Source organism: Pinus tabuliformis, chromosome 6 (assembly GCF_031772625.1).
Source record: "Pinus tabuliformis cultivar Carrire ecotype Pingquan chromosome 6, CPIR1, whole genome shotgun sequence".
Classification (NCBI taxonomy): Eukaryota; Viridiplantae; Streptophyta; class Pinopsida; order Pinales; family Pinaceae; genus Pinus; species Pinus tabuliformis.
The window spans coordinates 149,381,815-149,395,066 of NC_142292.1; positions in this window are offsets into that span (position 1 = coordinate 149,381,815).

The following is a 13,252-nucleotide window of genomic DNA, read 5'->3' on the forward strand; positions in this document are numbered from 1 at the left end:
TGTAGGGTTTATAACTATCCCTAGCATCGATCAGATCAACTGAGACCTTTCTCAGCTGCCTCAATCCTATTTTGGAAAAAAAAAATTAAATATGGAGCCCAAGCTTCCAGCTCTAGAAGCTTTATAACAAAAGTCTAGTAAATGGTTAGGCCGGATGGAGTCGAGGAGATCAGTTTGAGCTCCTTTCTCCTATTAGGATGGAGCTAATCCAAGAGGTAAGGCCTTCCCCCATGAGAAGAGGAACCATCTCCCCTCCATCCCAGCTATATAAAACTCTCTTTTTCCTAGGCAAAAGTTAGCTTTAAGTCCTCATTATGTTTTGGCTGAGGTTTTGATTTTGGAGTAGTCAACAAGCTACCCATAGTTTGTAGCTTTCTATTTTGTGTTTAAGGAAGAATTGTGAGTTTGTTTTGGTTTGAAGACTAGAGGGAAGAGCCTTGAGACTACCATTGTAGAGGCTATCCATGAGATGCTAGAAGAAGTGTGGGTATTCGAATATGTTAGAGGAGAACAGCAACGTCAAGACATCGGTTGTAATCTCTTCTTGAACTAATATAGATGCAACTATCGAAAGATTTCCTACATGAAATGTAATCTCACATATTTATGGCTTAATGTTTCTTGACCTGTTAAGTAGGTTGAATACAATATTGTATGCTATTATGTTTGTTGTTTGTTGTTGTTCATTGTTGGTTTCTCATTTCCGTTGTGCGAAGGAAGGAAACAAAAGATAGTTGGAGAAAGGAAGCAGGATCATCACCAAGAAGAATAGTGTTTTTATTGGTAGGCCCTCTTAACTGATTCTATCCTAAGGAAATCTTCCATAGATTGTCTATTTGTGACTAGACCCGCTCTCTTGAGCTAGAGGAATTGTTTGTGTCCACACTTAGAATTTACTTGCATCATATTCCCTCCAGAAGGATGTGGATGGGATGATTGCTTCTAAGAAATAACCAATCCATGATGGGGAAAGGATCTTGCATTACAACATTTTGTTGACCTCCTTGCCCCCTATTGTCTTGTATCCTTTTTAAATCAGGGAGATGAGGACAATGATGGGTATAATGACCATATTCCCCACCTATAACACAAGAATGATTAGTGTGTATACTTTTGTTCTTGTTTTTCTTCCGTGGGTTGTTTGTGGTCAATCCCTTGTTTTTATTTTGTTTAGGTTTTCCCCTTACCAGCGCCCACAGGGGGTTGTTGATGGTTATTTCCCCCCTATTCAGGTTCTCCCTTTGGTTTTCTCTTTGGTTTTTTCTTAGCAACATTACACGGGTTGGCTATGTTTAGCTACTCCTCTAATTGTTTTTGTTGAGCGAGAGAAGGTTGCACTAGATTAACCGTTGCATTATTTTGCATTGGTGAGCTATTTTGTTGTTATGCAGGGAAAGGAGAATACTGGTTTCCTTGCCCCTAATTGGTATATGGATTTTGGGAAGAGGATATTGTGTCTATATTCCTAGAGGAGTATTGGTTTCCCTGTGGGGGATGTTATGAGCGTACATGAGGGGGCTGATATTTTTTAACCCTACTAACCAGATTCAGTATCAATGTGGGTTGACTAGGGTAGTATCCTATATGTTGGAGTGGTGGTGCGTTTCTCATAGAATCAAATGATTGGCCCCTAAAATATTATCCAAGGTACTAGTAGATGTTGCTAAGTTTGTTTTGGGTTGTGGACCCAATCAATCCATTAGCGGAATTGGATGCGCCTTGTGTCTCTTTATAAGTTTGCAGATGCAGGGCATCTAGAAGCACATTATAGATATATCTAGACTAGGTGTATATAAGCTCTAACTGTTGATATTTACCAATGGATTATTCCTCGTTATATAAGGATTAATTTGCCACATCTTTTGAAATTTTCGATGTGAGGGATCTCAAAAACAAGTCGAGGAGGAATTTGTCTTCAAACAATGCTTTACACAAGCTACGACATTTCTGCCGTTCATGTATATTATCTGAAATGTGGGTAGAAGGTTTTTTCTTGAAGTAGGTGAGTATTTCCAGGCCCGAATCATGACGAACTAGGAGCTACAAGAATTTGATGAAAAATGTAGCTAGGGGTCTGAAGTTTCCATGTCACGCATAAGGTTGGTCAATGTACCATTTCATTGCAGACCCAATAAGGGTGCGTTGAAATAGTCATAATCAAATATTATTTTCTGTGATGCTATTAGAGGAACACCACAGGTGAAACGTGATGACATGGTTTCCTGGTTATTCTCCTTGTTTTCCTTTGAATTTTGGAATGTCTAAAGGGAGCTTGGTGTGAATAGCTAGCCAATTTTAGCTATGAGCGATCAAGTCATTGGTTAGCTTACTTAAATCGGATAGGTTTAAAGAAGCTAAGAATGGGATATGCGAGTTATTTTTCATCACGAAACTATTTTGGATAGCTACATATAAAGGGGTCCTCTATGGGGAGGTTTTGGGAGAACTACCTCAATGGGTGTCTCGCGGACTATCCCAAGGAGTGGTATGTGGGATCCCTAAAGGGGTAGCGCATGGGGACCCTTGTGGTGTCATGAAGGGTGTTCTTTAACGAGGAGGGGTCCCGAGAAAATATGCATCAATAAATGAGGACCATATAATGGTGGTTGTGTGACGTCCTCTACACTTAAATGGCGGGAGTTGTGGCATACCTCCCGATAATGGGGGAGATTTAAGAAGCGTCTAGATCGATGGGGAGTCATGGGGTCCCCTATGGTGTTGATTAGAGTGTGTTCTACTTCTTTTATGTTGAGAGAAGGAGATGATTCTTCAAAGAAAATAAATCACATATATAAAACAAAACGAAAAATAAATGATTACTTTCCCTTTAACTTGAGCCTATGTGATCAATCAAACAAAAAATGGTTTTCGTTTGTTTTTTCATGTGAAAAAATATCCTAAGAATAATTATTCTTCCATACCACTCTCAAAGTAACTGGGCCTTATGGAGACATATTCTAATGGTTCTTGAGGTAACGTCTCGAAATAACTAGCCACACCTTCCAGCAGCTCAAGAATCAACCAAGGTAATGGAAATGAGGCTCAAGTGTTGCCCGTATCGTCACCTATAGGGAAACGATTCCCTAGATTTTGGCCATTAAAGTACCTTTGTCACATGTGAGCATTCAAGTCTTTAGCTTCTTGGTAGTCAATTACCAATACCAAGCACTAGATGGGTCGAGTAGCCCCAAAGGGCACTGCATGCAGTAGACTTAAGCCAAAATCCCTCTGAATCGGGTCACTTCCATGCTCGAGTATTCTTTTCCATGCGTTGATTGAAGGATTTCAAGATCCCTACAAATTCAACTACAATGTTTCAAAGATGTCACATGACCATGGCGGCTTATGAGAGGCCTACCCCCAATGGTCCTAACCTGAACTATAAATTTTTTGGTGGCCCTTGTGGGGAATTTAGTTGGTTCAAGTTATGGTTGCTTTTAAGGGTATTACTTTTCTTTAGGGTGTGATATATAAGCTAAAATAAACTAAGTATCAAAATCTCTAGAAAATGGATTCCTTCTAGTACGAATTTTAATGAAGCTTAGGGTGTGGTGCGTAATTGTGTGCAAGTGATGAAGTGAGCATGTAAAGTGTGAGAAGATGTGGATATTCGGTGATCTGTTCCAATATTCCCCTACTTATACTATATTTCAATTGTTCCTTGCATGAAAAAGAAGTGATATGCAGATAATGGGTTGCTTACTCTTTTTCCTATTACACTATGTGAATTTCAAAATAGGGAGATGGAAATTCAAATGCTTTAAGAAAGTTTTCATATGCAAGCCCAAGTTTGTCTAAGAGATGCAAGGGAAGTAAAGATTACTTACTTTTTGTAATAACACTTGCTCCTAGTCCCATAAAATGAAAGAAAGGAATGCTTTGGTTGGTAAGATTATTTGTCGATGATGGGCCATTTACTCCTTTACTAATTAAACTATGTGAAGATTATGAACAAAAAGAAAAGATAATCTAATTACTCTACTAATTGTGATTAGTAAAGAAACTAAGCAATCTAAATTGACTATAAAAAAAAAATTATAGGTGAAGGAAATTCACGAAAGGCTGCAAATCACCTGAAAAATGTGAAATTAAAGGGTGTTTTTTCTTTATAGAAAATCTCAAGGGTTTCATAGTGCACAGACGTAGTGAAATGGTTGTCAGAGGGAAATCCATGGAGTGTGCATCTGTCAGAGAATAATTCATGCAGTCGACAAAAAATTATAAATTGATAAGTTTCTCTGCCCACCACAGGCTCACAACGTCTTGCAAAAATTCCAGAGAGGTAATGAATGCCTTGTAGGTCAACTATGCAGAGAGAAGATCCTACAAACACAAGCTTTAGATTAAAGAAAATACAACAGTATCGTTACCATTTCTGTGGTAGTGTTTTTGTGGAAACGTTGTACGAAAATACACCTCCTTAACAGTTGGTTGTTCCCTGAAAAGGAACACAAATAGAGTTGATGTTGTTAGTGAACAAACATATATAAACAAAATATTTCAAATAGTGAAAACAATGCATACAAAAATATGAACTAAAGCAAAGAGATAAAGGCACAAACAATGCTCAATGGAGCAAACAAGTCAACAAAATAATGGAAAAAGCTCCCTTTATTGTCGACTAATAGTAGAAGTTGAATACAATAGATGAATATTAAAAACTTGAAGAGAATTCATTGAGATATGGTGCTAAAAAATCCTCAGTAAGGATGTTCTTTTCCTTAATATCTTTGCAAGCTTCTCATCTCTCTCAAAGAAGTATGAATATTCTCTCAATGGTGGACTCTTCTCCTCTCATGAAGATGATGGATTGCTTAGAATAAATATAGCCAACATGTTAGCACTCTTACTTTCTTTGGCTTCAACAATGGAATTTTGCTTTGCTTTGATAGCAATTTGGCCAACATAACATTGTCTCATATTTTAGTTCTCTGATGGCCTGTTTATATAGAATGTTTTGTATCCATCTTCCCTCTCTTGGTTCATGAATTCCATTAACTTATGAGTAGGACAAGATGATTCCATTGAGGTATGCATATATTCGGGGCTTCAATTTGGCTTTCCTGGACTGAGATCCTGTCAAGGAATCGCTTCCAAGTGTGTGAAGTGGTCTTAAATTTGCTAAGTCATCCATTTTCTTGACCATGCGGCTTTTGAAGAAAATTTTTCATAGTGTGCAACTATCAAAGAAATAGCCACAAATTCCTCAAATGTTTAACTTTATAAACTTTGGACCTTAGCAGATTAATTTTTTTCGAATTTCATGATGTCTTTAGCTAGAAAAGCTTCACTTGTGCATTCTGCTAGACTACTTTTAGCATCTTCTGGATTATGCAAACATGTGTATGAATTTATAGTGTTAATAGATGCAATAAGAACTCTATGACTCAGCATAGATATGGATGGTGTCAATGCATAATCCCTCCAAAATTCCAACTATTTTTTTTGGCCTGTAGTAGTGATCAATAACAATATCCCCCCATGGTTGTCCGTGAAGAATGAACATCTTATGTTGGCTCTCATATTCCCTGGTAGAAGACAAGTGAAGAATATGGATGTCTACTTACAGCCATTGGTAGATGAATTTAAGGAATTATGGGAAGGAATATGTGTATGATTTATCAAGACCCATTGCAACATAGAGGAGTTTTACATTGTATGGCATATGTGCTTACACCATACATGATTATCCAGGCTTAGGAGTTTCCTCTCGTAAATTACATTCTTGTTGATTTGTTTAATAAAAATATTGTTTCACATAGTAATTTAATTCCTTGCAATTGTTCATATCTTCAAGGTCGCTAACATGTCGACATTAGGGGAATTTTGAGGTCTAAAATGGGCCTCATAAGAAAAATGTACAACCAAAATAACCTTTATAAGAACCAATAGGATTCAACATGATGATGTCAACCATGGGGGATGATTCACCATTTTTGGAGTAAAAAGTAAAAATTTTAAAAAATAATGAAATAATAAATCTACTTTTTCAACTCATATTTTCAATTTTTCTCCCTAAGGTTTTACTCAAATGTTGAGCGGGAGCACCCATTGGAAGCAAAATTTGATTCCTCATCCAAGGAGTACCCATGTTCATACTTCCAATGGACCTTGCTACATGAAAAATGAGAAATACATGGAAAAACGTGATTTCAATCAAGTTTTTCATGTAGCATGGTCCATTGAAAGTATACAACATGGGTGCTCCTTGGATTAGGAATCAAATTATGCATCCAACGAGTGTTGCTACTCAAAATTTGAGTAAAACCATAGGAGATAAGTTGAAAATACGAGTTAAAAAATAGTTTTTTCTTCTTTTCCCTCTAAAATTTGATGATGTAATCTAATATTATTTTAATTTTTCCATTATTATTTTATAATTTCCTTAGGAGGCCCATTTTAGACCTCAAAATTCCCCTAATGCATGTATACAATAATTCCATAGGTCTTGTAACAAAAGTGTGTCATGGATGTAAATATTGTAGACCTTCTCTGATGGCTAGGTGGTCTGACCACCTACGAAAGCCAGTGTATGACTACTCCATGGTATTCCTCCCAAAAGAACACCCTTATAGAAGAGCAACATCCTCCTTCAATGGTAAACTAGAGAGAACTCAACACCAGTTGAATGACTTAGAGCATATGAGAGAGAGAAGGAGTAGGAGTTTGCAGAAATGTTTGATTCAAATGGCGAGCCTATGTTTGATGATATAGAATTATTTGACACACATGTTGAGAAATTTCACATTGGGATGAAAAGGAAATTTGTCTTTTATGAGCTCCCATATTGGGAACATCTTGTGATTTCCTAGTTACTAGATCCCATGCATATATTTAAAAATATTTCATCTTATTTATGGAGAAACATATCATCGAAAGAAAGTGACACATTGGATGTTAGGAGAGATCTTATTTCTTCAAAAACAAAAAAGAAACATTGGCCAAGACAAGAAAATAGAGAGGTCAATCCCTCTTAGTCTTTCAAGGAAGGTGTTGTCCCATGGATTTTAAAGAAAGATGATATTTCTTTGGCAAGAAAGTTATAATGAGTGTGAGGGTGCCTTCTTTATATGGGTCTTAACTATGGTGCTACTTCACTGTGGAAAATCATTTGTCAGGGTTGAAATCACATGACCATTCGAACCTTCTAAGAGTACGCATGTTGAAAACACAATTTTATTATTATTTTGATTTTTATGTAATGGGATATTTTATAATTACTTTTTGTATAATGTACTATTTACTATGTAGTGTCATTATCCTCTGCTCGTGCATGGCTATGTGAACCATGACTTCCCCCAAGACCTATGACGTTCCATATCTAAATTATTTGCATTTGTACATTGGATCACATCAAAGGAGATTCATATGGCTAACATTCCATGGTGGTGACAAGAGATATATGAGATTGTTTGTATGTTTGAGAAGGAGCTTCCGATGAGTTTAATGGACTTGTAGGTTCATCTTCTAATTCACCTAGTAGATGAGGTTCAATTAGTTGGGGTTGTTTCTTGTCATTGGATGTTCTTCTTAGTGAGGTACACGAATAAATTAAAAGGTTTTGTTCTACAAAGAGAAAAATCGGAGGGGTCTATGACAGAGGGGTATATATCGTATGAGTCTTTCTATTATTCTAGTGAGTACATCAAGCAGATTGATAACACACTAGGTGCAGTGATTTGGGACGATGAAAGGGATGAAGATGAAAGAGAAGTGGATCCTCTCGAAACGAATGGAAAGAGGCACATGAAAAAGAGTAAGTGCGGGCTTATCGTTTGTCAAATTACTACATGGTAACTATTCACACCGAACATCATATTAATACATATTTTGATCTCATGCATACTATATATTTATGTTTGTTTAACTTGATCATCAACCAATTCAAAAATTGAAGCCATCAACAAATTCATTCTTTACAATATGGAAGCGACACAAACATGGGTCACATTATATGAAGAGAAGAGGAGGAAATGGGACAATGATATGAAAGAATTCAAATGGTTGAATGGTAGAAGTGTGCCTTATCCTAATCATTTAAAATAAAATATGCCAATGGCATGCCCTAACAGTTGGGTTCATGATCAAGTCAGAGATAAATATGATGCATTTGTTCGTTACTCGCTTGCTGAAAAGGATGCGCTAAACATAAGGATTGGGTGCAACCACTCGATAATTATATTCTCTTTGTGTATAATTTTAACTTCATACTACACCTTTGTATTTAAACATCTATATAGATTTTTTATTTTTTTTTATGTTCGAGTTATTAAACATATCACACTGTGGTTCTTTCACTTTTTTATAGGTTCATTTGTTCCCATCTATGTGGGAATATGGACATCATTTTCGCACTGAGGATGTCGATGATGGATGAATGAAACAAGATTGTGGAGTGGAAATATAGTTCGACCAATCTAGTCATGCTAGCCACCATGATCAAAATCTAATGGAGGAGACATTAGGTTATGTTGTAAAGATACAAGAGATCATTCAAGTGGAATTCTCTTCATTCAAATTTGTTATTTTTAGGTGCAAGTGGTGGGACACCTTTGGTCAGAATAATGTAAAGGAAGATCACGATAATAGGCTGATATCTATCAACTCTAAAAAGATGTGGCATGAAACTAGGGAACCTTATGTTTTCCCAAAACATTGCAACTAGGTGTTTTTTTAACCAAATGTGTTGGATAGGGATTGGTGGTTCGTATTAAGACACGACCCTAGATCAAAATGTATTTTTGAGAAAAATAATGTTATCATGCCAAGCGAGGAAGATAATGAGGGTGATGACAATGGAGAGTGATATGTACTTGTGTTATTTCATCATTTATACTATTGTTGCATATTTTTGTTGTCATTATTTCACTAATTATATTATTTTTTTATTCGTCTTGTTGGGATTTTATAATATAACTCGTAAGATTCATCTTTAGAGAGAGAAATTTCTAATTTAAATTGGTAAGAGTTTCTATAAATATTAAATTTAAATTGCTTGAAAATCTCATAACTTTAGTAATAAATTAAATTTTATAAAAATAATTTTTTTGAAGTTATATTAAATCTAAATTAATTGGGCCAAGAGGTGCTCTACAACTTAGTATGGGAGAGATGTTATCACGTAATGTTACCTTTAAAAATAGTAAAATAATAATTTAAATTAGCAAATTAAAAATAGTAATAACAAAAGAAATTAATGTCAACCATAATTACAATACTTCAATTTAAACCTTAATCTTATATAGCTTTATATAGAGATATAAATTAACTGAAAATCAAAAAAATAATTTATCTTTTATTATGAGGAAGAAATGTAATGAGTAAAAAAATATAATTCACTTTTTACTACAAGGAAGAAATGTAATTTTTTCACATGACAAGAAATAACATTATTGATATAACATTATGTGTAATTCATTCTATGTTCCATTTACACGAGATATTTAAAACAATAAATATCTTACTGATAAGTAAAATATTTCAATGGCCATATTAAATAACATAATTTTATAGATACTTTATATAGAGAAAAGTAAAGTAACATAAATTGAAAATTTTCTTATATTTTCACTTTAGTGAGAAAAATTGAGCTAATTATTATTACATTAATAGTTGCTTTCTAATTCATTGTATGAGGGATATTTGTAAATTTTTGGATGTTTAATATGGATTTGATATGTAATATTTTAGAAAATATTTAATAATAAAAATAATTAAATATATACATAGAAGAAAAATTTATGCGGCGGCATATTTTAACATTTTAATGTGGAGAACATGAATTGTAAATAGAATATTTCAATTTCAACTACATATATATTATAGTAGCCTAGATCCATCTTAACTTCGTATCTACCAAGCGCCCAGAGGGATCAAATCTATTTTCACTCTAAAAGACGTTTGCATCTCAAGATCAAATTTGATCCCTCCCGGTGCTTGGGAGATCTAGAGTTAAGATGGATCTAGGCTACTGGTTATAAAAAAATTGTGACTTGAGTTTTTAAAATTTAACAATAGATTGAATTTTATAAACCAATATTGAATTAGTTAAATTGTATTTTTGAATAATTTATTATTAATAATATTTTATATTAAAAATTGAATGAATTACACATTCTCGTATTTTTAATAACTAACTAAATTATTTTACCTTTAATTATTTTGTCCTTGTCCGTATTGAAATATTTTACTAATTAAGTTAGATTGAATATCAATGAACTATCTAAGCAATAGAAAATTATTTATCATAATTTTACAATCATAGTTTCAACCATACTAAACTTTCTAATTTATAAAAATATCTTTGCATTTTTTTTTAAAGTAAGTCGTTCTACATGCAATTTCATATATAAAAGTTTGGTACAAGTTCACCAATACATAATTTATAATAAATATTATTTCATAAAAATAAACATCATGATGATAACCTTCTAATAATCACAAACATAATCTAAGATACACATTCAAATTCACTACCATCATCTAATTATATACACTTCTAGCACATATAAACGTCATCAGCTAGCACAAAAGACTAATAATCTAACAAGGCATCATCATCGTGATCATGTCTAACAAAACATAAACATTGTAATTTAACATCATTACCACACACATCCTCAAATTAATATAAAACTCATGTCAAATAATTATTATCACATACACATCTATCTACAAGCTCATTAAATAAACATTTCTAACATGACCTAACAATATACACATTAACACCAACATATAAATTAAGTACATGAACATGAAAAAAAATGCACCATATGTGTGTGTGTATGTGTGTACAAACAAGTTGAATAACTACAACAATTCAAATAAGTGCAATGAGATATCTGATAAAACAGACGCAGTGCTAGGCGGGACTGTAGTAGAAGATGATGAATGGTCAACTACTGCATGATGAATTTTTGTTGAACTCAGCTAAGGTGGAGGAGGAGGTGGTTGGTCTGCATGAGTAGAAGATGATGGATGGTCAACTACATTTGTACCCTCAACATGGTATGGTGAACTTTGAGTTGGAGAAGGAGGTGTTTGATCTACTCTATTAGGAGAAACATGAGGCACATCTTCTAGCTCTAGCATCTCTTTGTAAGGTAACTGAAGAGGTGTACTTCCAGATGGATCACCAACACCCTAACGACTACAATCCGATGGGGTGGTACTACTAGAAGCATCATGATCACTACCCTCATCAACATGATCATGATCATCACCACTCTCATCTAATGTATCTGTCATTGCATGATGTTGGCCTACATCCATCATCATTGTTAGTACCCTACTAGCTTCGATGATATGCCACATAAGATACATCATCTCCCATGGAAAGTCCATGTACAAACCCATGAAATTAGGACCCATTGTGATATCTGGAGCCCTCATAGGGAAGACTCCCACATCAAACAAAACTCTGTCCAATTTGTCGTGGTAGTCCATCCGAACTCACAAACCATCCCTACGACCCTGTATGACCACACCCCCTTGAGGATGTGCCTCACCATATTGGGCCTCGCCCATCTCTTGATCTCCTCCAACAGCTAGTGGGGGAGGAGACATGTCCCCATCGAATGTGTCGATATCTACAAAATATATAGTATAGAAACATAATTAGATAATTTCATTAAACAATTTAAAGAATGTGATAAAATAAATTTTATTCTAATTCATTAAAAGAAGAAAATGCAACTAGATTAATTTAAAGAAAACAGTAATATTAACTCTATCATCCGGAGCCTTTACTGCTGAAGATGTTGGGACACCCTCTCCAATCAATCCCCGTGTATAGTAACACTAACGTGACAAACACATGGTCATCGTCACTATCCAGTAGTGCATGTGACTTGGGAGAAATCTTGGACGGAAACTCCAACAAGCCCCTCTTGGGCATCATCTATCCCCACATGCGCATCTAAACCTTAGTGATTAGCCTAGGAGGGAGACAGTCAAATGCAGGCATCGTGTCTAGAAACCTCTCCAAAAACAAACAAAAAAGCTTGGAAATGACCTCTCTAAAGCCATGCAAAACAACCTAAAAAAATGGCAGACCATCTCATGCAATGTGGCATCTAAATAAAAGAAACAACATAATACAAAATAGGGTGAGTAATGTGTTTCCCATCATTACTAAAGTGTGCAATGGTCATGACTAATAATCAGGGAAACCTAACCAACAATGTAAAATTTGATATGGGAATTGATACGATTACCCATTTTTTGGAGGTAACAAAAAAATCATTCGATTTTGAATAATGTTGATTCATAATACACTTTTGTTTTTGGAGCATAGTTATGACACTTGAAATTTTCTTATGTATCAAGTATAATTTTGTTGTTTAAATGTTAGTGATTTTCATGCTGATTTTGAAATATGTTGATACAACATCAACCCCTTTTCTTAGAGGACTTATTTTTTACGATTTAAATTTTCTTATGTATCAAACATTATTTTTTTTTTTTAAATGTTAGTGATTTTCAAGTTGATTTTGAAACATGTCGACGCAGCATCAACCCCTCTTTTTAGAGGGCTTATTTTTGACACCTTAAATGTTCTAATGTATTAAGTGTGGATTTATTTTTTAAATGTTGGTGATTTTCATATGGATTTTGAAAAGCATCAACATTTATTTTAAAGACATTTTTAACACTTTAAAATTTCTTATATCCTAAGTATGCACAATTTTTTTTTAAATGCCGATAATTTAACTATTGTTCAATCAACATTTTTTTAAAGACATTTTTGACACTTTAAAATTTCTTATGTCCTAAGTATGGGCAATTGTTTTTTAAATGTCCCTAATTTAGCTATTTTTCAAGTTGTATTATTTATGTTCTTGTTTTTGGTCCTGCGATGTTAGTTTTTTAAGGGTTTTCCAAACATGTGATTTTTTTGTTTTTCTTTGCAATGTTTTTGATAATGGGAGTTTCAATTTTTTTTGCAAAAAAATAATAATAACATTAAAATATATAAATATATATATATATATAGACAAAAAAAACACATAATTATCATATAAAAAAAATTTAAAAACAAATTAGAAGATTAACCAAAAAATACAAAAAAAAAATAATAATAATTTTAATTATTAAAAAAAAACCAAAAAAACAAAACAAATAAATTTAAAAAAAAAAATTATAATAATATATATATACATATATATTAAAATTAAAAAAAAAAAAATTAATATATATATACAAAAAAAAACACAAAAAATTGGAAAAAAACTAATCAATAGGTAAAAGATAA